This window comes from Pristiophorus japonicus, chromosome 19 (assembly GCF_044704955.1).
Source record: "Pristiophorus japonicus isolate sPriJap1 chromosome 19, sPriJap1.hap1, whole genome shotgun sequence".
Lineage (NCBI taxonomy): Eukaryota > Metazoa > Chordata > Chondrichthyes > Pristiophoridae > Pristiophorus > Pristiophorus japonicus.
The window spans coordinates 74,291,032-74,314,168 of NC_091995.1; positions in this window are offsets into that span (position 1 = coordinate 74,291,032).

A 23,137-nucleotide genomic window follows, 5' to 3' on the forward strand; every position below is an offset into this window, starting at 1 on the left:
AGAAATGAAACAGAGTGAGGAAGAGAGGGAGAGAAAGGAGAGAGACAGGAGAGAGCAAGAAGAAGAGAATGAGAGAAAGAATGGAGAAATTAAGAGAGTGAGAAAGAGAGAAAGGATAGACAGAGATAAAGATGGAGAGAAAGGAAAGAGAAAGGAGAGGAAAAGGAGAGAGTGAGATAGGAGAGAGAAGAGAATGAAAGGAGAGAGAGTGATCGGGAGAAAAATTATCAGAGAGAGAGAGGAGGGAGGAAGGTGAGAAAGGAGAGAAGTGAGATAGAGAGAAAAGAGATAGTAAATTGTAAAGTCCTGACCCTGCAGTACAGACTCACACATGGCACATGCTGAAGTCAAGGTCACTGAGGACTTGCACCTTTATTTCCCAGCTCTCGAATGCCACTCTTGCCTGAGACCTGCCTTTATATACCTGTGTGGAACAGGTATGCAGTGTCTCCTGCAAGTGCACCCCTGGTGGTAAGGTATGCTTGTGGTTACAGGTCATCTCTAGTTACAGTCATGTATAGCATGGTAAGATACAGTTATGTACAGTAATGTGAGATACATGACATTACCCTCCCCCAAGGTCTTATTGTCTTTATAGATTCAGTCTCTCAGGTGGTCTACGCTCTCGCGTGGAGCGTCTTAGTTATGGTTCAGTTGTTTGCCTTGATGCCTGTTTTTCTTTCGGTGTGATTGCTGGTATCTCGCCTGGGCTATCTGTTTCGTTCAGTATGATTGTTTGTATCTCGCCTGGGCTGTCTGTTGGGATTGCCCTTTCCTCAGGCTGTTCCCTCTGTCTGTCCACCAGGTGTGGTGTGAGTTCCACATTGTAGTCTGCCTCTGGTTCTGCAGTGTTGTTGGTGAATCTACTTTTTACTTGGTCTACATGCCTCCGGCAGGTTTGGCCATTGTCCATTTGTACCACCAGTAGCCTGTTTCCTTCCTTGCCTGTTACTGTCCCTGCAAGCCATTTGGGACCCCTGCCATAGTTTAGCACAAATACTTTGTCCCCTATCTCATTCCACCTCCCCCTCGAATTTCAGTCATGGTACTCAGTTAGCATCCTGCGCTTTGCCTCAACGATTTCATGCATGTCTGGGAGGATTAACGCGAGCCTTGTCTTCAAGGTCCGTTTCGTCAATAGTTGCGCGAGGGGAACCCCAGTCAGCGAATGCGGGCGAGATCTGTATGCCAGCAGCAGTCGCGACAGGCGGCCCTGCAGCGTGGGACCTTGGACTTTTAGCATGCCTTGTTTAATGATTTGCACTGCTCGCTCCGCCTGGCCATTGGAGGCCGGCTTGAACGGTGCCGTCTTAACGTGATTTATGCCGTGGTCAACTATAAAATCTTGGAATTCTGCGCTGGTGAAGCACGGACCATTATCACTGACCATATGTCAGGAATGCTGTGCATTGCAAACATGCTTTCAAGGCTCTCCACAATGGTGGAGGTGGTGCTCGAGTTTAAAATGGTGCATTTGATCCACTTTGAAAATGCATCGACGACTACGAGGAACATTTTGCCCATGAATACGTGCACCAGCGACCACGGTTTGGTGGGCCAGGGCCAGGGGCTTAGGGGGGCCTCCCTGGGGCATTACTGAGTTGGGCACAAATGGTGTACCGTCGGACGCAGAGCTCCAAGTCCGCGTCAATGCCAGGCCACCAGCTGTGGGATCTGGCTATGGCCTTCATGAGAACGATCCCCGGGTGCTCGCGGTGGAGCTCCCGGACAAATGCCTCTCTGCCTCGCAGAGGCATAACTACTCGGCTGCCCCACATCAGGCAGTCTGCCTGTAGTGATAGTTCATGCATGCGCCTATGGAAAGGTTTGATCTCCTCGGGGCAGGCATCGCGAGCCTCTGCCCAGTCACCGGTTAGGACACATCTTTTGACTAAGGATAACGTGGGGTCGCTGGTCGTCCAGGCTCTGATTTGGCGAGCCGTCATGGGCGAACCTGTAGACTCAAAGGTATTGATTGCCATGACTATCTCGCAGTCCTGTTCATCAGACCCTTCCGTGGTCGCCATGGGTAGCCTGCTGAGCGCGTCGGCACAGTTGTCTGTGCCTGGTCTGTGCCTTATTGTGTAATCGTAGGACGCCAGCATAAGTGGCCACCGTTGAATTCGCGCCGAGGCGTTGGCGTTTATTGCCTTGCTCTCGGATAGCAGAAACGTAAGGGGCTTGTGGTCGGTTTCTAACGCGAACTTGGCCCCGAAAAGGAATTGGTGCATCTTTTTGACACCGTACATGCATGCGAGCGCCTCCTTCTCCACCATACCGTACCCGCGCTCCGCCCGCGAAAGTGACCTGGAGGCACAAGCAATGGGTTGTAATTTACCCTCACCATTGACATGCTGTAAAACGCACCCGACCCCATACGCTGACGCATCACATGTGAGAACTAGCTTTTTACCTGGATCAAAAAATGCCAAAACACTGTTGGAACATAGAAAGTTGCATGCCTTATTGAAGGCGCGTTCCTGGGCGTCCCCCCAAAACCAATCGCACCCCTTTCTGAGTAGCACGTGGAGAGACTCCAGCAGCATGCTCAAGTTCTGCATAAAGTTCCCAAAGTAATTGAGTAGCCCGAGAAAGGCGCACAGTTCTGAGACATTCCGGGGCCTGGGTGCCAGGCGAATTGCTTCTGTTTTGGACTCTATTGGGCGGATTCCATCAGTGGCAATCCTTCTGCCCAAAAATTCAACCTCGGGCGCGAGAAACAGACACTTGGATTTCTTAACTCTTAGGCCTACCCGATCCAACTGCTTTAGTACTTCCTCCAAATTGCGGAGATGGGAGTCGGTGTCCCTGCCCGTGATGAGTATGTCGTCTTGAAACACAACCGTCCCCGGGATGGACTTGAGCAGACTCTCCATGTTGCACTGGAATATGGCAGCTGCCGACCTGATGCTGAATGGGCATCGATTGTACATGAAAAGGCCTCGATGTGTGTTGATGGTAGTGAGTAGCTTAGACTCTTTGGTCAGTTCTTGCGTCATATACGCAGATGTGAGATCTAGTTTCGAGAAAAGTTTTCCTCCAGCCAATGTGGCAAATAAGTCCTCCGCTCTGGGCAGCGGGTATTGGTCCTGTAGGAAACTCTGTTTATGGTAGACTTGTAATCCCCACAGATTCGCACGGATCCATCAGGCTTCATGACGGGGACGATGGGACTTGCCCAGTCGCTAAATTCCATGGGTGAGATAATGCCTTCTCGCAGAAGCCTGTCCAGTTCATGTTCAATCTTTTCCCTCATCACATAGGGTACAGCTCTAGCCTTGTGATGGACCGGTCTAGCATCCTATGTGATGTAGATTTTAACTTTAGCTCTTTTGAAGGTGCCCACACCTGGCTGAAAGAGATGTTCAAATCAATTTAGAACTGTTGAGCAGGAGGTCCGTTCCTCTGACGACATGGCGTGAACATCATCCCATTTCCAATTTAGTTTTGCCAGCCAGCTTCCCCCCAATAGTGTTGGGAGATCTCCGGGAACAATCCACAGGGGAAGTCGTTTCACCGTCCCTTTGTGTGTGACTGAGATCATGGCGCTGCCGAGGACTGGGACGATTTATTTGGTATAGGTCCTTAGTTTGGTGTCGACCCTTGTGAGTTTTGGTCTGTTGCTTTTGTGCGGCCACAGCTGTTCAAATTGTTGAACGCTCATGAGGGATTGACTAGCTCCCGTGTCCAGTTCCATGTTGACGGGTATTCCGTTGAGTAGGACCCTCATTATTATTGGAGGCGTCTTGTTGTAAGAACAGTGGCCATTGATCGTGTTGACCCGCTGTTCCTCGGTGTCCTGGGCACTGTCCTCACCGTCCTCTGGTCCGCTTTCCGAATCTTCCGATTCGTATACCAGCCGAGCTGCTGTTTTTCTGCACATGCAGGCCAGATGCCCTGTATAGTTGCAGTTTCTGCAAACGGCATGCTGAAATCGACACCCCCTTGATGAGTGCCTTCCCCCACATCTCCAGCACAGACCGCTTCCATTGTTTCCGAAGGATGAGCTGCGTCTGGCTGATTTCTCTTGAGATTCTCTCAGTTTGTAGTTGATTGCTTGCATTGTGGGTTGATGAAGTGTGAACGGCCGTTCATGTGGCCCTTGATGGCTTCTGGCACCACTGCCTGCTGTTGAGGGCCTGCTCTCCTGTCTTTGTCTGTGTGTGGGGTTAGCGGCTTGTTTCACGCTGTGAACCCCTTTTTCCGATGTTTCGTTAGTTGTCGTACCCGCAGTATAGATCAACCTCATTTCTTCTTCTCCTGCCAAGAATGTCTGTGTGACCAGTGCTGCTGCCTCTAGGGCCAAGTTCTTGGTCTCTATGAGCTTTCGGAATATGCCTGCATGGCCTATTCCTTCAATAAAAAAGTCTCTCAGTACTTCTCTCCTTTGTTCATCGGAGAACTCACATAAACTAGCCAGCCTCCGAAGTTCTGCCACAAAGTCGGTTATGCTCTGGCCCACACAGCGTCTGTAGTTGTAGAACCTGTGTCTGGCTATCTGTAGGCTGCTCGCTGGCTTCAGGTGGTCTCTTACCAGTGTGCTCAACTCTTCAAACGACTTGCTTGCTGGTTTCTCGGGTGCCAGCAGGTCCTTCATTAAGGCGTATGTTTTCGAGCCACAGCTGGTCAAGAGATGGGCTCTTCTCTTGTCTGCCTTATCGTCGCCCAACCAGTCTTTGGTTACAAAGCTTTGCTGGAGCCTTTCTATAAAGTCCTCCCAATTATCTCCAGCATTGTATTTTTCAACTGAGCCGTTGGTCGCCATTCTGTGGATTCTGTGATCCCATAACTCGTCGCCACTGTAAAGTCATGTCCCTCCAGTACAGACTCAGATGAGGCACATGCTGAAGTCAAGGTCACTCAGGACCTGCACCTTTATTTCACAGCTCTCGAATGCCACACTTGCCTGCGACCTGGCTTTATATACCTGTGTGGAACAGGTATGCAGTGTCTCCTGCAAGTGCACCCCTGGTGGTAAGGTATGCTTGTGGTTACAGGTCATCTCTAGTTACAGTCATGTATAGCATGGTAAGATACAGTTATGTACAATAATGTGAATACATGACATAAATAGAGAGAGAGCAAAAAGCAAAAGAGAAAGGAGAGAGAGAGGAGACAGAGAAAGGAGAGAGATAGAGAATTGTGAAAGGAGAGAGAGGGATAGGAGAAAGCGAAAGGTGAGAGAGAGAGAAAGCGAGAGAGTGAGAAAGCAGAGAAGGGAGAGAGAGAAAGAAGAAATGAAAGAGAGGGAGATATGAGAGACAGAAAATGAGAGGAAAAAGAGAGAGAAAAAGGAGAGAGAAAGGAGGGAGCGAGAACGGAGAGAGAGCGAGAGAGAGAGAGAGAAAGGAGAGTGCAAGGCACAAGAAAGACAATCAAGAGAAAGAGTGAGAGAGAAAGGAGAGAGAGAAAAGGGAGAGAGAAAGGAGAGAAAAAGGTTAGAAAGAGCAAAAACAGGGATGGAGAGGAGAGAGAGAGAGAGAAAGGAGAGAAAGGAGAGAAAGGATACAGAGAGAAAGGAAAAAAGAGAAAGGAGAGAAAGAGAAAGGAAAGAAAGGGAAAGGGAAGCTAGAGAGAAAGGAGGGGGAGAGAGAGAGAAAGGAGAAAGAGAGGGGGAATGGAGAAAATGAGAAAAAAGAGAGATAGAGAAAGGAGAGAGAGAAAGGAAAGAGAGAGAGTGAGAGAGAGAGGAAAAGGAGAGAGTGAGCAAGAGTTAAGAGCAAGAAAGAGAAACAAGAGAAAGAGAAAGGACAGAGAGAAAGGAGAGAACGAGAAAAGAGAGTGAGACAGAGAAAGGAGAGAAAGAGAAAGAAGAAAGTGATAGAATAAAGAGAGAGGAAGGAGAGAAAATAGAGATAAGGGAAAGGAGAGCGGGAAAGGGGAGATAAAGAAGAGAGGAGAAATAGAAAGAAGAGACAGAGAAAGGAGAGAGAGAAAGGAGAGAGTGAGAAAGAAGAGAGATAATGTAGAAAGAGAGACAGGAAACAGAGCAAGTGAGGGGGAGAAAGAGAAATGAGAGACAGGAGAAAGCAAATAAAGGAAAGGGTGAGAGGGAGAGAGAGAGAAAGAGAGAGAAAGGTGAGACAGGGATAAAGAAGATGGAGAGAAAGGAGAAGAAAAAGAGAGAGTGAGATAGGAGAGAGGAGAAAGAAAGGAGAGAGAGAGAAAGGAGAGTGAGAGAGAGAAAGGAGAGAGTGAGAGAGAGATAAAGAGAGAGAGAAAGGAGAGAGTGATAGAGAAAACGATGAAAGAGAAAGGAGGGAGGAATTTGAGAAAGGAGAGAGAGAAAGGGAAGAGAGAATGCAGAGAGAGAAAGGAGAGAGAGAAAGGAGAGAGAGAGAGAGAGAAAAGAGAGTGAAAGGATAGAGAGTAAGGAGAGAAATGAGAGAGAGAAAGGAGAGAGAAAGGAGAGAAAAAGAGAAAAGAGAGAGAGAGAATGGAGAAAAAGGAGAGAGGGAGAGAGTGAGAGTGAGCGAGAAATGAGAGAGAATGCAAGAGAAAGGAGAGAAAGTGTGAGAGAGAGGGAAAGATAAGAGAGAAAGGACGGAGAAAGGAGACAAAGGAGAAAGAGAAATGAGAGAGAAAGGAGAGAGAGGGAGTTTAGAGAGAAAAATGAGCGAGAGAAAATAAAGGAGAGAGGAGAGAGAGAGAACGGAGAGAGGGTGAAAGGAGAGATAAAGGAGAGTGAAAGGGGAATAAACCAATATGGCAGAGGGATGGGAACCTATTCAGGGAGACAGAGGGAAGTAGAATGGGGGCAGTAGCAAAAGATAGAAAGAAAAAAAGTAAAAGTGGAGGGCAGAGAAACCCAAGGCAAAAATCAAAAAGGGCCACATTACAACAAAGTTCTAAAGGGGCAAAGTGTGTTAAAAAGACATGCCTGAAGGCTCTGTGGCTCAATGCGAGGAATATTCGTAATAAGGTGGATGAATTAACTGCGCAGGCAGCAATGAACAAATATGATATAATTGGCATCATGGAGACATGGCTCCAGGGTGACCAAGGCTAGGAAGTCAACATCCAGGGGTATTCAACATTCAGGAAGAATAGACAGAAAGGAAAAGGAGGTGGAGTAGTGTTCCTGGTTAAATCGGAAATTAATGCAATAGTAAGGACACTAAGTTGGGTGGCAGTGTGAGCTGCGAGAAGGATGCTATGAGGCTGCAGAGTGACTTGGATAGGTTAGGTGAGTGGGCAAATGCATGGCAGATGAAGTATAATGTGGATAAATGTGAGGTTATCCACTTTGGTGGTAAAAGCAGAGAGACAGACTATTATCTGAATGGTGACAGATTAGGAAAAGGGGAGGTGCAACGAGACCTGGGTGTCATGGTACATCAGTCATTGAAGGTTGGCATGCAGGTATAGCAGGCGGTTAAGAAAGCAAATGGCATGTTGGCCTACATAGTGAGGGGATTTGAGTACAGGGGCAGGGAGGTGTTGCTACAGTTGTACAGGGCCTTGGTGAGGCCACACCTGGAGTATTGTGTACAGTTTTGGTCTCCTAACTTGAGGAAGGACATTCTTGCTATTGAGGGAGTGCAGTGAAGGTTCATCAGACTGATTCCCGGGATGGCGGGACTGACCTATCAAGAAAGATTGGATCAACTGGGCTTGTATTCACTGGAGTTCAGAAGAATGAGAGGGGACCTCATAGAAACATTTAAAATTCTGACGGGTTTAGACAGGTTAGATGCAGGAAGAATGTTCCCAATGTTGGGGAAGTCCAGAACCAGGGGTCACAGTCTAAGGATAAGGGGTAAGCCACTTAGGACCGAGATAAGGAGAAACTTCTTCACCCAGAGAGTGGTGAACCTGTGGAATTCTCTACCACAGAATGTTGTTGAGACCAATTCACTAAATATATTCAAAAAGGAGTTAGATGAAGTCCTTACTACTAGGGGGATCAAGGGGTATGGCGAGAAAGCAGGAATGGGGTACTGAAGTTGCATGTTCAGCCACGAACTCATTGAATGGCGGTGCAGGCTAGAAGGGCCGAATGGCCTACTCCTGCACCTATTTTCTATGTTTCTATATTTCTATGGAAGGACATTAGCTTGGAGGATGTGGAATTTGTATGGGTGGAGCTGTGGAATACCAAAGGGCAGAAAATGCCAGTGGGAGTTGTGTAAAGAACACCAAACAGTAGTAGTGAGGTTGGGGACAGCATCAAACAAGAAATTAGGGATGCGTGCAATAAAGGTACAGCAGTTATCATGGGCGATTTTAATCTACATATAAATTGGGCTAACCAAACTGGTAGCAATATGGTGGAGGAGGATTTCCTGGAATGTATTAGGGATGGTTTTCTGGACCAATATGTTGAGAAACCAACTAGAGCGCTGGCCATCCTAGACTTGGTGATGTGTAATGAGAAAGGACTAATTAGCAATCTTGTTGTGTGAGGCCCCTTGGGGAAGAGTGACCATATTCTTTATTAAGATGGAGAGTGACACAGTTAATTCAGAGACTAGTGTCGTGAACTTAGGGAAAGGTAACTTCGATGGTATGAGACATGAATTGGCTAGAATAGACTGGCGAATGATACTTAAAGGGTTGACGGTGGATAGGCAATGGCAAACATTTAAAGATCACATGGATGAACTTCAACAATTGTACATTCCTGTCCGAAGTAAAAATAAAACGGGGAAGGTGGCTCAACCGTGGCTAACAAGGGAAAATTAATGGTATTGTTAAATCCAAGGAAGAGGCATATAAATTGGCCAGAAAAAGCGGCAAACCTGAGGACTGGGAGAAATTTAGAATTCAGCAGAGGAGGACAAAGGGTTTAATTAGGAGGGGGAAAATAGAGTATGAGAGGAAGTTTTCTGGGAACATAAAAACTGACTGCAAAAGTTTCTATAGATATGTGAAGAGAAAAAGATTACTGAAGACAAACGTAGGTCCCTTACAGTCAGAATCAGGTGAAGTTATAATGGGGAACAAAGAAATGGCAGACCAGTTGAACAAATACTTCGGTTCTGTCTTCACGAAGGAAGACACAAATAACTATCCGAAAATACTAGGGGACCGAGGCTATAGTGAGAAAGAGGAACTGAAGGAAAATACTTATTAGTCAGGAAATTGTGTTCGGGAAATTGATGGGATTGAAGGCCGATAAATCCCCAGGGCCTGATAGTCTGCATCCCAGGGTACTTAAGGAAGTGGCCCTCGAAATAGTGGATGCATTGCTGATGCAGTATAATGTGGATAAATGTGAGGTTATCTACTTTGGTGGCAAAAACACGAAAGCAGAATATTATCTGAATGGCGGCAGATTAGGAACAGGGGAGGTGCAACGAGACCTGGGTGTCAGGGTACATCAGTCATTGAAGTTTAGCATGTCGGTGCAGCTGGCAGTGAAGAAGGCAAATGGTATATTGGCTTTCATAGCTAGGGGATTTGAGTATAGGAGCAGGGAGGTCTTACTGCAGTTGTATAGAGCCTTGGTGAGGCCTCACCTGGAATATTGTGTTCAGTTTTGGTCTCCTAATCTGAGGAAGGACGTTCTTGCTATTGAGGGAGTGCAGCGAAGGTTCACCAGACTGATTCCCGGGATGGCAGGGCTGACATATGAGGAGAGACTGGATCGACTGGGCCTGTATTCACTGGAGTTTAGAAGGTTGAGAAGGGATCTCATAGAAACTTATACAATTCTAACAGGACTGGACAGGTTAGATGCAGGAAGAATGTTCCCGATGTTGGAGAAGTCCAGAACCAGGGGACACAGTCTAAGGATAAGGGGTAAGCCACTTAGGACTGAGATGAGGAGAAACTTCTTCACTCAGAGAGTTGGTAACCTATTGAATTCCCTACCGCAGAGAGTAGTTGATGCCAGTTCATTGGATATATTCAAGAGGGAGTTAAATATGGCTGTTATGGCTAAAGGCATCAAGGGGTACGTAGAGAAAGCAGGAAAGGGATACTGAGGTGAATGATCAGCCATGATCTTATTGAATGGTGGTGCAGGCCCGAGGGGCCGAATGGCCTATTCCTGCACCTATTTTCTATGTTTACATGTTTCTATGAAATGAGAGCGAGGGAAAGGAGAGAGAGAGAGGAGAGAGAGAGAAAGGAGAAACAGAAAAAGGAGAACGAGAAAGAAAAGAGAAAAAAAGGACAGAGAGAGAGAGGAGGGAGAGAGAATGGAGAGAGAGCGAGAGAGACAGAGCATGGAAGACAGAATGGAGAGAGAGAGAGAATGGAGAGAAAGGAGAGTAAGAAAGGAGAGAGAGAAAGGAGAGACAGAAAAAGGAGAGAGAAATAAAATAAAAAGGAGAGAGAAAAGAGGGAGAGAGAACAGAGAGAAAAAAGACAGAGAGAAAGGGAGAGAGAGAGTGAGAGACCGAGCAAGAGAAAGGAGAGAGTGAGAGAGAGAGAGGGAAAGATGAGAGAGAAAGGAAAGAAAGGAGAAAGGGAAATGAGAGAGAAAGGAGAGAGAGAGGGGGAGAGGAGAGAGAAAAAGGAGAGAGAAAATAAAGGAGAGAGAGGAGAGAGAGAGAATGGAGAGAATGGAGTGAAAAGAGAGAGAAAGGAGAGAGAAAGGAGAGAGAGAGAGAGAAAGGAGAGAGAGAAAGGAGAGAGAGAAAGGAGTGAGAGAAAGGAGAGACAGAAAAAGGAGAGAGAAAAAGAAAATAAAGAAAAAGGAGAGAGAGAGAAAGGAGGGAGAGAGAATGGAGAGATAGCGAGAGACACAGAGAATGGAGAGAGAGAGAATGGAGAGAAAGGAGTGCGAGAAAGGAGAGAGAGAAAGGAGAGAGAAAGAAAAGAGAGAAAAAGAAGAGAAAGGTGGGATAGAGAGAAAGGAGAAAGAGAAAGGAGAGAAAGGAGAAAGAGAGAAAGGAGATAGAGAGAGAGAAAGGAGAGTAAGGGGAGCGAGCAAAAGGAGAGAAAGAAAGGAGAGATAGAGAGAAAGGAGAGAAAGGAGAGAGAGCGAGAGAAAGGGCAGAGAGCAACAGGAAAGAGAGTAAGGAGAGATAGAGAAGGGATAGAGGAAAAGGAGAGGGGGAGAGAGAGAGAAAGGAGAGCGTGAAGAGTACGGAGTAAACAAGTGAGATAGAGAGAGGAGAGAGAGAAAGTTGAGAGAATGGAGAGAAAGCAGAGAAAGGAGAAAGAAAGGAGAGAGAGAGCAAGAGAGAAAAAGGAGAGAGCGAGCAAGAGTTAGGAGCGTGAAAGAGAAACAAAAGAGAGAAAGGAGAGAACGAGAAAAGAGAGAGCGTGAGATAGAGAAAGGAGAGAAAGAGAAAGGAGAAAGTGATAGAATGAAGAGAGACAACGGACAGAAAATAGATAAGGGAAAAGAGGGAGAGAGAAAGGGGAGATAAAGGAAAGAGAGGAGAGAGATAGAAAGAAGAGGCAGTGAATGGAGAGAGTGAAAGGAGAGAGTGAGAAAGGAGAGAAAGGAGAGAGAAAGGAGAAAGAGAAAGTTGAAAGAAAGGGAAAGGAAAAAGCAAGGCGAGAGAAAGGAGAGAGAGAAATAGAGAGAGAAATAGAGAAAGGGAGAGTGTGAGAAAGGTGAGAGATAAAGAAAGGCGAGAGAAAGAGAAAGGAGAGACAAAGGAGAGAGGGAGTTTGAAGAGAAAGGCAGAGAAAGGAAAGAAGAGAGAGAGATAGAAAGAAGAGACAGAGAAAGGAGAGAGAGAATAGAGAAAGAAAGAAAGGAAACAGAGTGAGAAAGAGAGGGAGACAAAGGAGAAAGAGAAATGAGAGAGACAGGAGAGCAAGAGAAAGGAGAGAGTGGGAGAAAGAGAAAGGAGAGGGTGAGAGAGAGAGAGAAAGGAGAGACAGAGATAATGAAGATGGAGAGAAAGGAGAGAGAAATGAGAGGAAGAGAAGAGAGCGAGATAGGAGAGAGAAGAAGGAAAGGAGAGAGAAAAGGGAGAGTGAGAGAGAGATATAGAGAGAGAGAGAAAGGAGAGAGTGATAGAGAGAAAGATGAGAGAGAAAGAAGGGAGAAAGTTGAGAAAGGAGAGAAAGAAAGGGGAGAAAGAGAAAGGAGAGAGAGAGAAAGGAGAGAGTGAAAGGATCTCCTTTCTCTCTCTTTTCTTTCCCTCTCTCCTTTTTCTGTTTCTCCTTTCTATCTCTCTCCTTTGTCTCGCTCCTTTCTCTCGCTCTCATTTCATTCCTCTTTCTCTCTCTTTTCTCTTTCCTTTCACTCTCTCTCCATTCTCTCTCTCCTTTTTTTTCTCTCTCTCATTTTTCTCTCTCCTCTCCCTCTCTCAGAATGGCAGGCAGTGACTAGTGGGGTACCGCAAGTTTCTGTGCTGGGGCCCCAGCTGTGTACACTGTACATTAATGATTTAGACGAGGAGATTAAATGTAGTATCTCCAAATTTGCGGATGACACTAAGTTGGGTGGCAGTGTGAGCTGCGAGGAGGATGCTATGAGGCTGCAGAGTGACTTGGATAGGTTAGGTGAGTGGGCAAATGCATGGCAGATGAAGTATAATGTGGATAAATGTGAGGTTATCCATTTTGGTGGTAAAAACAGAGAGACAGACTATTATCTGAATGGTGACAGATTAGGAAAAGGGGATGTGCAACAAGACCTGGGTGTCATGGTACATCAGTCATCAGAATTCCACAGGTTCACCATTCTCTGGGTGAAGAAGTTTCTCCTCATCTCGGTCCTAAATGGATTACCCCTTATCCTTAGACTGCAGGTACAACAGGCGGTTAAGAAAGCAAATGGCATGTTGGCCTTCATAGCGAGGGGATTTGAGTACAGGGGCAGGGAGGTGTTACTACAGTTGTACAGGGTCTTGGTGAGGCCACACCTGGAGTATTGTGTACAGTTTTGGTCTCCTAACTTGAGGAAGGACATTCTTGCTATTGAGGGAATGCAGCGAAGGTTCACCAGACTGATTCCCGGGATGGTGGGACTGACATATCAAGAAAGACTGGATCAACTGGGCTTGTATTCACTGGAGTTCAGAAGAATGAGAGGGGATCTCATAGAAACATTTAAAATTCTGACGGGTTTAGACAGGTTAGATGCAGGAAGAATGTTCCCAATGTTGGGGAAGTCCAGAACCAGGGTCACAGTCTAAGGATAAGGGGTAAGCCATTTAGGACCGAGATGAGGAGAAACTTCTTCACCCAGAGAATGGTGAACCTGTGGAATTCTCTATCACAGAAAGTTGTTGAGGCCAATTCACTAAATATATTCAAAAAGGAGTTAGATGTAGTCCTTACTACTAGGGGAACAAGGGGTATGGCGAGAAAGCAGGAATGGGGTACTGAAGTTTCATGTTCAGCCATGAACTCATTGAATGGCAGTGCAGGCTCGAAGGGCCGAATGGCCTGCTCCTGCACCTATTTTCTATGTTTCTGTGTTTCTATGATAGAGATTAAGGAGAGAGCGAGAAAGGAGAGAGAAAGGAGAGAGAGAGAAAAGAGAGAAAGAGAAGAGAGTGAGAGAGAGGGAATAGAGAGAAAGGAGAGAGGGAGTGAGAAGAGAGAGATATGAGAGAGGGAGAGAGAGAGAGAAAGGACAGTGAGAGAAAGAGAGAGGGAAAGATGAGGGATAAAGAATGGAGAAAGGAGACAAAGGAGAAAGAGAAATGAGAGAGAAAGGAGAGAGGGAGAGGAGAGAGAAAAAGGAGAGAGAGAAAATAGAGAGGAGAGAGAGAGAATGGAGAGAGAGTGAAAGGAAAGAGAAAGGAGAGAGAAAGAGGAATGAAATGGGAGCGAGAGAAAGGAGCGAGAGAAAGGAGAGAGAGAGAAAGGAGAAACAGGAAAAAGAGAGAGGGAAAGAAAAGAGAGAAAAAGGAGAGAGAAAGGAGGGAGAGAGAATGGAGAGAGAGAGTGAGAGAGACAGAGCATGGAAGACAGAGAATGGAGAGAGAGAGAGAGAATGGAGAGAAAGGAGAGCAAGAAAGGAGAGAAAGGAGAGACAGAAAAAGGAGAGAGAGAAAGAAAAGAAAGAAAAAGAAGAGAGAAAAGAGGGAGAGAAAAGGGAGAGAAAAGAAAGAGAGAGTGAGAGAGAGCGCAAGAGAAAGGAGAGAGTGAGAGAGATAGAGGGAAAGATGAGAGAGAAAGGAGAGAGAGAAAATAAAGGAGAGAGAGGAGAGAGAGAAAATGGAGAGAATGGAGTGAAAAGAGAGAGAAAGAAGAGAGAACAGAGAGAGAGAATGGAAAGAGAGAGAGAAAGGAGAGAAAGGAGAGAGGGAAAGGAGCAAGAGAAAGGAGAGACAGAAAAAGGAGAGAGAAAAAAAAGAATGTAAAAGGAGAGAGAGAGAAAGGAGGGAGAGAGAATGGAGAGATAGCGAGAGAGACAGAGAATGGCGAGAGAGAGAAAGGAGTGCGAAAAAGGAGAGAGAGAAAGGAGAGACAGAAAAAGGAGAGTGGAAAAAGAGAAAAAGAAGAGAGAAAGGAGCGATAGAGAACAGATAGAGGAGAGGAAGGAGTGAGAAAGACAAACAAGAGAAAGAGAGTGAGAGAGAAAGGAGAGAGAGATAAAATAGAGAGAAAAGAGAGAGAGAGAAAGGAGAGAAAGAAAGGAGAAATAGAGAGAAAGGAGAGAGAGAAAGGAGAGAGCGAAAGGATAGAGAGAAAGGAGAGATAGAGAAAGGAGATAGAGAGAGAGAAAGAAGAGAAAGGAGTGAGAGAGAGAAAGGACAGAGAGCAAAAGGACAGAGAGTAAGGAGAGATAGAGAAGTGATAGAGAGAAAGGAGAGGGTGAGAGAGAGAGAGAGAGAGAGAGAGAGAAAGGAGAGCGAGAAGAATACCGAGAAAACGAGTAAAGAGAGAGAGTGAGATAGAGAAAGGAGAGAGAGAGAAAGGGGAAAGATAGAAAGAAGAGAGAGACTAATAAGAGAAAATACAAATAAGGAAAATGAGAGATAGAAAAAGGAGAGAGAGAAAGGTGAGAGACTGGAGAGAGAAAGCAGAGAAAGGAGAGAGAAAGGAGAGAGCAAGCAAGAGTTAGGAGCGTGAAAGAGAAACAAAAGAGAGAGAAAGAAGAGAACGAGAAAAGAGAGAGTGAGATAGAGAAAGGGGAGAAAGAGAAAGGAGAAAGTGATAGAATGAAGAGAGACAAAGGACAGAAAATAGATAAGGGAAAAGTGGGAGAGAGAAAGGGGAGATAAAGGAAAGAGAGGAGAGTGATAGAAAGAAGAGGCAGAGAATGGAGAAAGTGAAAGGAGAGAATGAGAAAGGAGAGAAAGGAGAGAGAAAGGAGAAAGAGAAAGTTGAGAGAAATGGAAAGGAGAGAGCAAGGTGAGAGAAAGGAGAGAGAGAACTAGAGAGAGAAATAGAGAAAGGGAGAGTGTGAGAAAGGTGAGAGATAAAGAAAGGTGAGAGAAAGAGAAAGGAGAGACAAAGGAGAGAGGGAGTATGAAGAGAGAGGCAGAGAAAGGAAAGAAGAGAGAGAGAGAGAAAGAAGAGACAGAGAAAGGAGAGAGAGAATAGAGAAAGAAAGAAAGAAAGGAAACAGAATGAGAAAGAGAGGGACACAAAGAAGAAAGAGAAACGAGAGAGACAGGAGAGCAAGAGGAAGGAGAGAGTGAGAGAAAGAGAAAGGAGAGGGTGAGAGAGAGAGTGAAAGGAGGGACAGAGATAAGGAAGGTGGAGAGAAAGGAGAGAGAATGGAGAGGAAAAGGAGAGAGCGAGATAGGAGAGAGAAGAAGGAAAGGAAAGACAAGAGAGTGAGAGAGAGGGAAACGAGAGTGAGAAAGAAGAGAAAGAGAAAGGAGAGAGAAAGAGAGAGAGGGAGAGAGAGAAAGGAGAGAGAGTGATAGAGAGAGAGAAAGGAGAGACAGGAGAGAGAAAGGAGAGAGAAAGGAGTGAGGGAGAGGGAAACCAGAGCGAGAAAGGAGAAAAAGAGAAAGGAGAGAGAGAGAGCAAGAAAGAAGAGAGATAGAGTGATAGAGAGAGAGGAGAGATAGGAGAGAGAAAGGAGGGAGAGAGAGAAAGGATAGAGCATATGGAGAGAGAGAATGGAGAACATAAGAACATAAGAACAAAAGAAATAGAAGCATGAGTAGGCCATAGGGCCCCTCGAGCCTGCTCTGCCATTTAATAGGATCATGGCTGATCGGATCACGGACTCAGGTTCACTTCCCTGCCTGCTCCCCATAACCCCTCTGTTATGTATGTAAACATTATAACTGTGTAAGACTTGCCACCAGAGGGCACAACTGTTGGAGGCCCAAGGTCATCTGCACACCTCGTGCAAGGGAGTATAAAAGCTTTTCTTTTTTCTTTTCTTTATCAGTAAGTAACCCAGAGCATTGCTGTTGCCAAATTAAGTTAATCTAAGGGTTAAGTCATGGCAGGACAGCTCGGACACGTGTTATGCTCCTCCTGTACTATGTGGGAAGTCAGGGACGCTTCCGGTGTCCCTGACGACTACGCGTGCGGGAAGTGCATCCGCCTGCAGATCCTGACGGACCACATTGCTGCACTGGAGCTGCAGGTGGATTCACTCTGAAGCATCCACGATGCTGAGAATGATGTGAATAGCACGTTTAGTGTGTTGGTCACACCGCAGGAAAAGGTTACACAGACAGATAGGGGATGGGTGACCAACAGGAAGAGCAGTGCAAGGAAGGTAGTGCAGGGATCCCCTGCGGCCATCCCCCTGCAAAACAGATACACCGCTTTGGGTACTGTTGAGGGTGATGACTCATCAGGGGAGGGCAGCAGCAGCCAAGTTCATGGCACTGTGGGTGGCTCTGCTGAACAGGAGGGCAGGAAAAAGAGTGGGAGAACGATAGCGATAGGGGATTCAATTGTAAGGGGAATAGATAGGCGTTTCTGCGGCCGCAACCGAGACTCCACGATGGTATGTTGTCTCCCTGGTGCAAAGGTCAAGGATGTCTCGGAGCGGGTGCAGGGCATTCTGAAAAGGGAGGGTGAACAGCCAGTTGTCGTAGTACATATAGATACCAACAATATAGGTAAAAAACGGGATGAGGTCCTACGAGACGAATTTAGGGAGCTAGGAGTTAAATTAAAACGTAGGACCTCAAAAGTAGTAATCTCAGGATTGCTACCAGTGCCACGAGCTAGTCAGAGTAGGAATCGCAGGATAGCTCAGATGAATACATGGCTTGAGCAGTGGTGCAGAAAGGAGGGGTTCAAATTCCTGGGGCATTGGAACTGGTTCTGGGGGAGGTGGAACCAGTACAAACCGGGATGGTCTGAACCTGGGCAGGACCGGAACCAATGTCCTAGGGGAGTTTTTGCTAGTGCTGTTTGGGAGGAGTTAAACTAATATGACAGGGGGATGGGAACCTATGCAGGGAGACAGAGGGAAATAAAATGGAGTCAGAAGCAAAAGATAGAAAGGAGAATAGTAAAAGTGGAGGGCAGAGAAACCCAAGGTAAAAGACAAAAAGGGCCATATTACAGCAAAATTCTAAAGGGGCAAAGTGTGTTAAAAAGACAAGCCTGAAGGCTCTGTGCCTCAATGCGAGGAGTATTCGGAATAAGGTGGACGAATTAACTGCGCAGATAGCAGTTAATGGGTATGATGTAATTGGCATCACGGAGACATGGCTCCAGGGTGACCAAGGCTGAGAACTCAACATACAAGGGTATTCAGCATTTAGGAAGGATAGACAGAAAGGAAAAGGAGGCGGGGTGGCATTGCTGGTTAAAGAGGAAATTAATGCAATAGTAAGGAAGGACATAAGCCTGGATGATGTGGAATTGATATGGGTGGAGCTGCGGAATTCTAAAGGGCAGAAAACGCTAGTGGGAGTTGTGTAAAGAACACCAAACAGTAGTAGTGAGGTTGGGGACAGCATCAAACAAGAAATAAGGGATGTGTGCAATAAAGGTACAGCAGTTAGCACGGGCGACTTTAATCTTTATATAGATTGGGCTAACCAAACTGGTAGCAATGCAGTGGAGGAGGATTTCCTGATGTGTATTAGGAATGGTTTTCTAGACCAATATGCCGAGGAACCAACTAGAGAGCTGGCCATCCAAGACTGGGTGATGTGTAATGAGAAGGGACTAATTAGCAATCTTGTTGTGCGAGGCCCCTAGGGGAAGAGTGATCATAATATGGTAGAATTCTTTATTAAGATGGAGAGTGACACAGTTAATTCAGAAACTAGGGTCCTGAACTTAAGGAAAGGTAACTTCGATGGTATGAGGCGTAAATTGGCTAGAATAGGCTTTCAAAGGATACTTAAAGGGTTGACGGTGGATAAGCAATGGCAAACATTTAAAGATCACATGGATGAACTTCAGCAATTGGACATCCCTGTCTGGAGTAAAAATAAAACGGGGAAGGTGGCTCAACCATGGCTAACAAGGGAAATTAAGGATAGAGTTAAAGCCAAGGAAGAGGCATATAAATTGGCCAGAAAAAGCAACAAACCTGAGGACTGGGAGAAGTTTAGAATTCAGGACAAAAGGTTTAATTAAGAGGGGGAAAATAGAGTACGAGAGGAAGCTTGCAGGGATCATAAAAACTGACTGCAAAAGCTTCTATAAATATGTGATGAGAAAAAGGTTAGTGAAGACAAACGTAGGACCCTTGTAGTCAGATTCAGGTGAAGTTATAATAGGGAACAAAGAAATGGCAGACCAATTGAACCAATATTTTGGTTCTGTCTTCACGAAGGAAGACACAAATAACGTTCTGATTGTACTGGGGACAGTGGGTCTAGTGAGAAGGAGGAACTGAAGGATATCCTTATCAGGCGGGAAATTGTGTTGGGGAAATTGATGGGATTGAAGGCCGATAAATCCCCAGGGCCTGATAGTCTGCATCCCAGAGTACTTAAGGAAGTGGCCCTAGAAATAGTGGATGCATTGGTGATCATTTTCTAACAGTCTATTGACTCTGGATCAGTTCCTATGGACTGGAGGGTAGCTAATGTAACACCACTTTTTAAAAAAGGAGGGAGAGAGAAAACGGGTAATTATAGACTGGTTAGCCTGACATCAGTAGTGGGGAAAATGTTGGAATCAATCATTAAGGATGAAATAGCAGCACATTTGGAAAGCAGTGAGAGGATCGGACCAAGTCAGCATGGATTTATGAAAAGGAAATCATGCTTGACGAATCTTCTGGAATTTTTTGAGGATGTAACTAGCAGAGTGGACAAGGGGGAACCAGTGGATGTGGTGCATTTGGACTTTCAAAAGGCTTTTGACAAGGTCCCGCACAAGAAATTGGTGTTCAAAATCAAAGCGCATGGTATTGGGGGTAATGTACTGACGTGTATAAAGAATTGGTTGGCAGACAGGAAGCAGAGAGTCGGGATAAACAGGACTTTTCAAGAATGGCAGGCAGTGACTAGTGGGGTGCCGCAGGACTCAATGCTGGGACTTCAGCTATTTACAATATACATCAATGATTTAGATGAGGGACTTGAGTGTAATATCTCCAAGTTTGCAGATGACACTAAACTGGGTGGTGGTGTGAGCTGTTAGGAGGATGCTAAGAGGCTGCAGGCTGACTTGGACAGGTTAGGTGAGTGGGCAAATGCATGGCAGATGCAGTATAATGTGGATAAATGTGAGGTTGTCTACTTTGGTGGCAAAAACACGAAGGCAGAATATTATCTGAATGGCGGCAGATTAGGAAAAGGGGAGGTGCAACGAGACCTGGGTGTCATGGTACATCAGTAATTGAAGATTGGCTTGCAGGTGCAGCTGGCAGTGAAGAAGACAAATGGTATGTTGGCCTTCATAGCTAGGGGATTTGAGTATAGGAGCAGGGAGGTCTTACTGCAGTTGTCGGGGCCTTGGTGAGGCCCGATCTGGAATATTGTGTACAATTTTGGTCTCCTAATCTGATGAAGTACGTTCTTGCTATTGAGGGAGTGCAGCGAAGGTTCACCAGACTGATTCCAGGGATGGCTGGACTGTCATATGAGGAGAGACTGGATCAATTGGGCTTTTATTCACTGGAATTTAGAAGGATGAGAGGGGATCTCGTAGACACATATAAAATTCTGACGGGACTGGACAGGTTAGATGCGGGAAGAATGTTCTCGATGTTGGAGGAGTCCAGAACTAGGGGACATAGTCTTAGGATAAGGGGTAGGCCATTTAGGACTGAGATGAGGAGAAACTTCTTCACTCAGAGAGTTGTTAACCTATGGAATTCCCTGCCGCAGAGAGTTGTTGATGCCAGATCATTGGATATATTCAAGAGGGAGCTAGATATGGCCCCTATGGCTAAGGGGATCAAGAGGTGTGGCGAGAAAGCAGGAAAGGGGTACTGAGGGAATGATCAGCCATGATCTTATTGAATGGTGGTGCAGGCTCGAAGGGCCAATTGGCCTACTTCTGTACCTATTTTCTATGTTTCTATGTTTCTATTTTGTCTGCCATGCTGCTTAGGCACTCTGGAGTTGAATTAAAGAGATTAAGGTCACATTAGTTTTAGCTCACAGTACTCAGTCTTGTGGAGTTCTTCCGTACTTAACAATTGGTAATGAATAACAGATTACAAACCTTCACGTGGTCATGGTTGCTGTTGATATTTTAGAGAGATTTGTAGAGGGTGATGATTGGGAAGCCTTCGTTGAGCGTCTCAACCAGTACTTCGTGGGCAACAAGCTGGATGGGGACAATAAAGCGATCAAGCGCAGGGCGATTCTCCTCACCGTGTGTGGGTCCACAATATACGGCCTCATCAAGAATCTGCTAGCACCGGAGAAACCAGCGGAGAAGACGTATATAGAGTTGTGTACGCTGGTTCGGAACCATCTCAAGCTGAAGGAAGCGTCTTAATGGCCAGGTATCGCTTTTACACGCTCCACTGCTCCGAGGGCCAGGACGTGGTGAGTTATATCGCTGACCTGAGACACCTTGCGGGAACTTGTGAATTTGCTGGATTTTTGGGAGAAATGCTGAGGGACTTTTTTGTGCTTGACATCGGCCACAAGGTCATTCTTCGCAAGCTGGTGTCCGCCGAATCCCTAGACCTGAGCAAGGCCATGATGATAGGCCAGGCATTCATATCCACGAGCAATACCAGCGAGATATCTTCCCAGCATCGCAGCTCACCGGCAAGTACTGTGCATAAAGTAACGTCGCTAGCAGGCAGAACTGCATATGGCAGGGTCTACACGCCTGCAGCTGCAGGACCTAGGATGATTCAGAGTCCGCCATCTGGCAGGAATGCAAATCCATTAGCACCACCCTGGCGCTACGGGGGCAATCATCGAGCCCATCAATGTCGATTCAAGCACTATGTGTGCAAAGGCTGTGAAACAATGGGGCATCTCCAGCGAATGTGCAAGAGTGCTGCGACTCACCACGTGGCAGTCGGCAGAGGATGATCGATCTGGCGCGGATCACGCAGAACAAACAAGAGAGGCAACTCAACCTGAGGAAGAAGTGTATGGGGTACACACCTTCACCACCAAGAGCCCTTCTATTATGCTGAAAGTCAAATTGAACGGTATTCCGGTATCAATGGACTTGAACACGGGGGCAAGTCAGTCAATTATGAGCCAGAAGGCTTTTGAGAAACTGTGGGGCAACAAGGCACAAAGGCCCAAACTGAGCGCGATTCAGACAAAGCTGCGCACCTACACCAAAGAGCTCATACCGGTCATTGGCAGTGCGGCAGTTAAGGTATCGTACGATGGAGCTGTGCATGATTTATCACTGTGGATTGTACCAGGCGATGGCCCAACACTATTCGGCAGAAGCTGGCTGGAAAAGATTCGATGGAACTGGGAGGACATCAAAACACTATCTTCAGTGGATGATGCCTTGTACGCCCAAGTGCTGAGCAAGTTACCGTCGCTATTTGAACCAGGCATCGGCAACTTCACACGCACCAAGGTGCAGATCCATCTAGTGCCCGATGTAAGGCCCGTTCATCACAAGGCTCGAGCGGTTCCATATGTGATGAGGGATAAAATCGAGATAGAACTGGACAGACTTCAACGAGAGGGAATCATATCGCCAGTCGAGTTCAACGAGTGGGCCAGTCCGATTGTTCCGGTGTTGAAAAGCGATGGCACGGTCAGAATCTGCGGCGACTACAAGATACAAGAGTCTCGTTACAAGACCAGTATCTGCTAACCAAGGTGGATGACCTGTTCGCAATGTTAGCGGGGGGAAGTCGTTCACCAAGTTGGACCTAACCTCCGCCTACATGACACAGGAGCTGGCTGAATCTTCGAAAAGATTGATGTGCATCAACACGCACAAAGAACTGTTTATATACCACAGGTACACTTTTGGGATTCGCTTGGCTGCTGCCATCTTCCAGAGGAACATGGAGAGTCTGCTGAAATTGGTTCCACGCACCGTGGTGTTTCAAGACGACATCCTGATCACCGGCTGTGACACCACCGAACACCTGCACAACCTGGAAGAGGTTTTAAGTCGACTGGACAGAGTGGGACTCAGGCTGAAACGCCCCGAGTTTGTTTTCCTGGTGCCAGAGGTCGAATTTTTTGGGGGAAAGATTGCGGCAGACGGCATCAGACCCACGGACTCCAAGACGGAGACCATCAAGAATGCACCCAGACCACAGAATGTGATCGTTTCTGGGACTCCTCAACTATTTTGGTAACTTTCTACCCGGGTTAAGCACTTTGCTGGAACCGTGGCACATGTTGCTACGTAAGGGTGACGACTGGGTTTGGGGTAAGTCTCAAGAGACAGCCTTTGAGAAGGCCAGAAACCTACTTTGTTCTAATAAGTTATTTGTACTGTATGACCCGTGTAAACAATTATTGCTAGCTTGTGATGCATCTTCGTACGGGGTCGGCTGTGTGTTACAGCAAACCAATGTATTGGGCAAACTTCAACCGGTTGCATACGCGTCTAGAAGTCTGTCTAAGGTTGAAAGAGCCTACAGTATGGTCGAGAAAGAGGTTTTAGCATGTGTATATGGGGTTAAGAAAATGCACCAATACCTATTTGGACTTCGGTTTGAGCTTGAAACTGACCACAAACCGCTCATTTCGCTGTTTTCAGAAAGCAAAGGTATAAACACCAATGCTTCGTCCCGCATCCAAAAATGGGCACTAACATTGTCCGCCTATGACTATGTTATCCACCACAGACCAGGCACGGAGAACTGTGCTGATGCCCTCAGTCGGCTACCATTGCCCACTACCGGGGTGGAAATGGCGCAGCCCGCAGACTTACTTCTGGTCATGGATGCGTTTGAGAGCGAGGGGTCATCCGTCACTGCTCACCA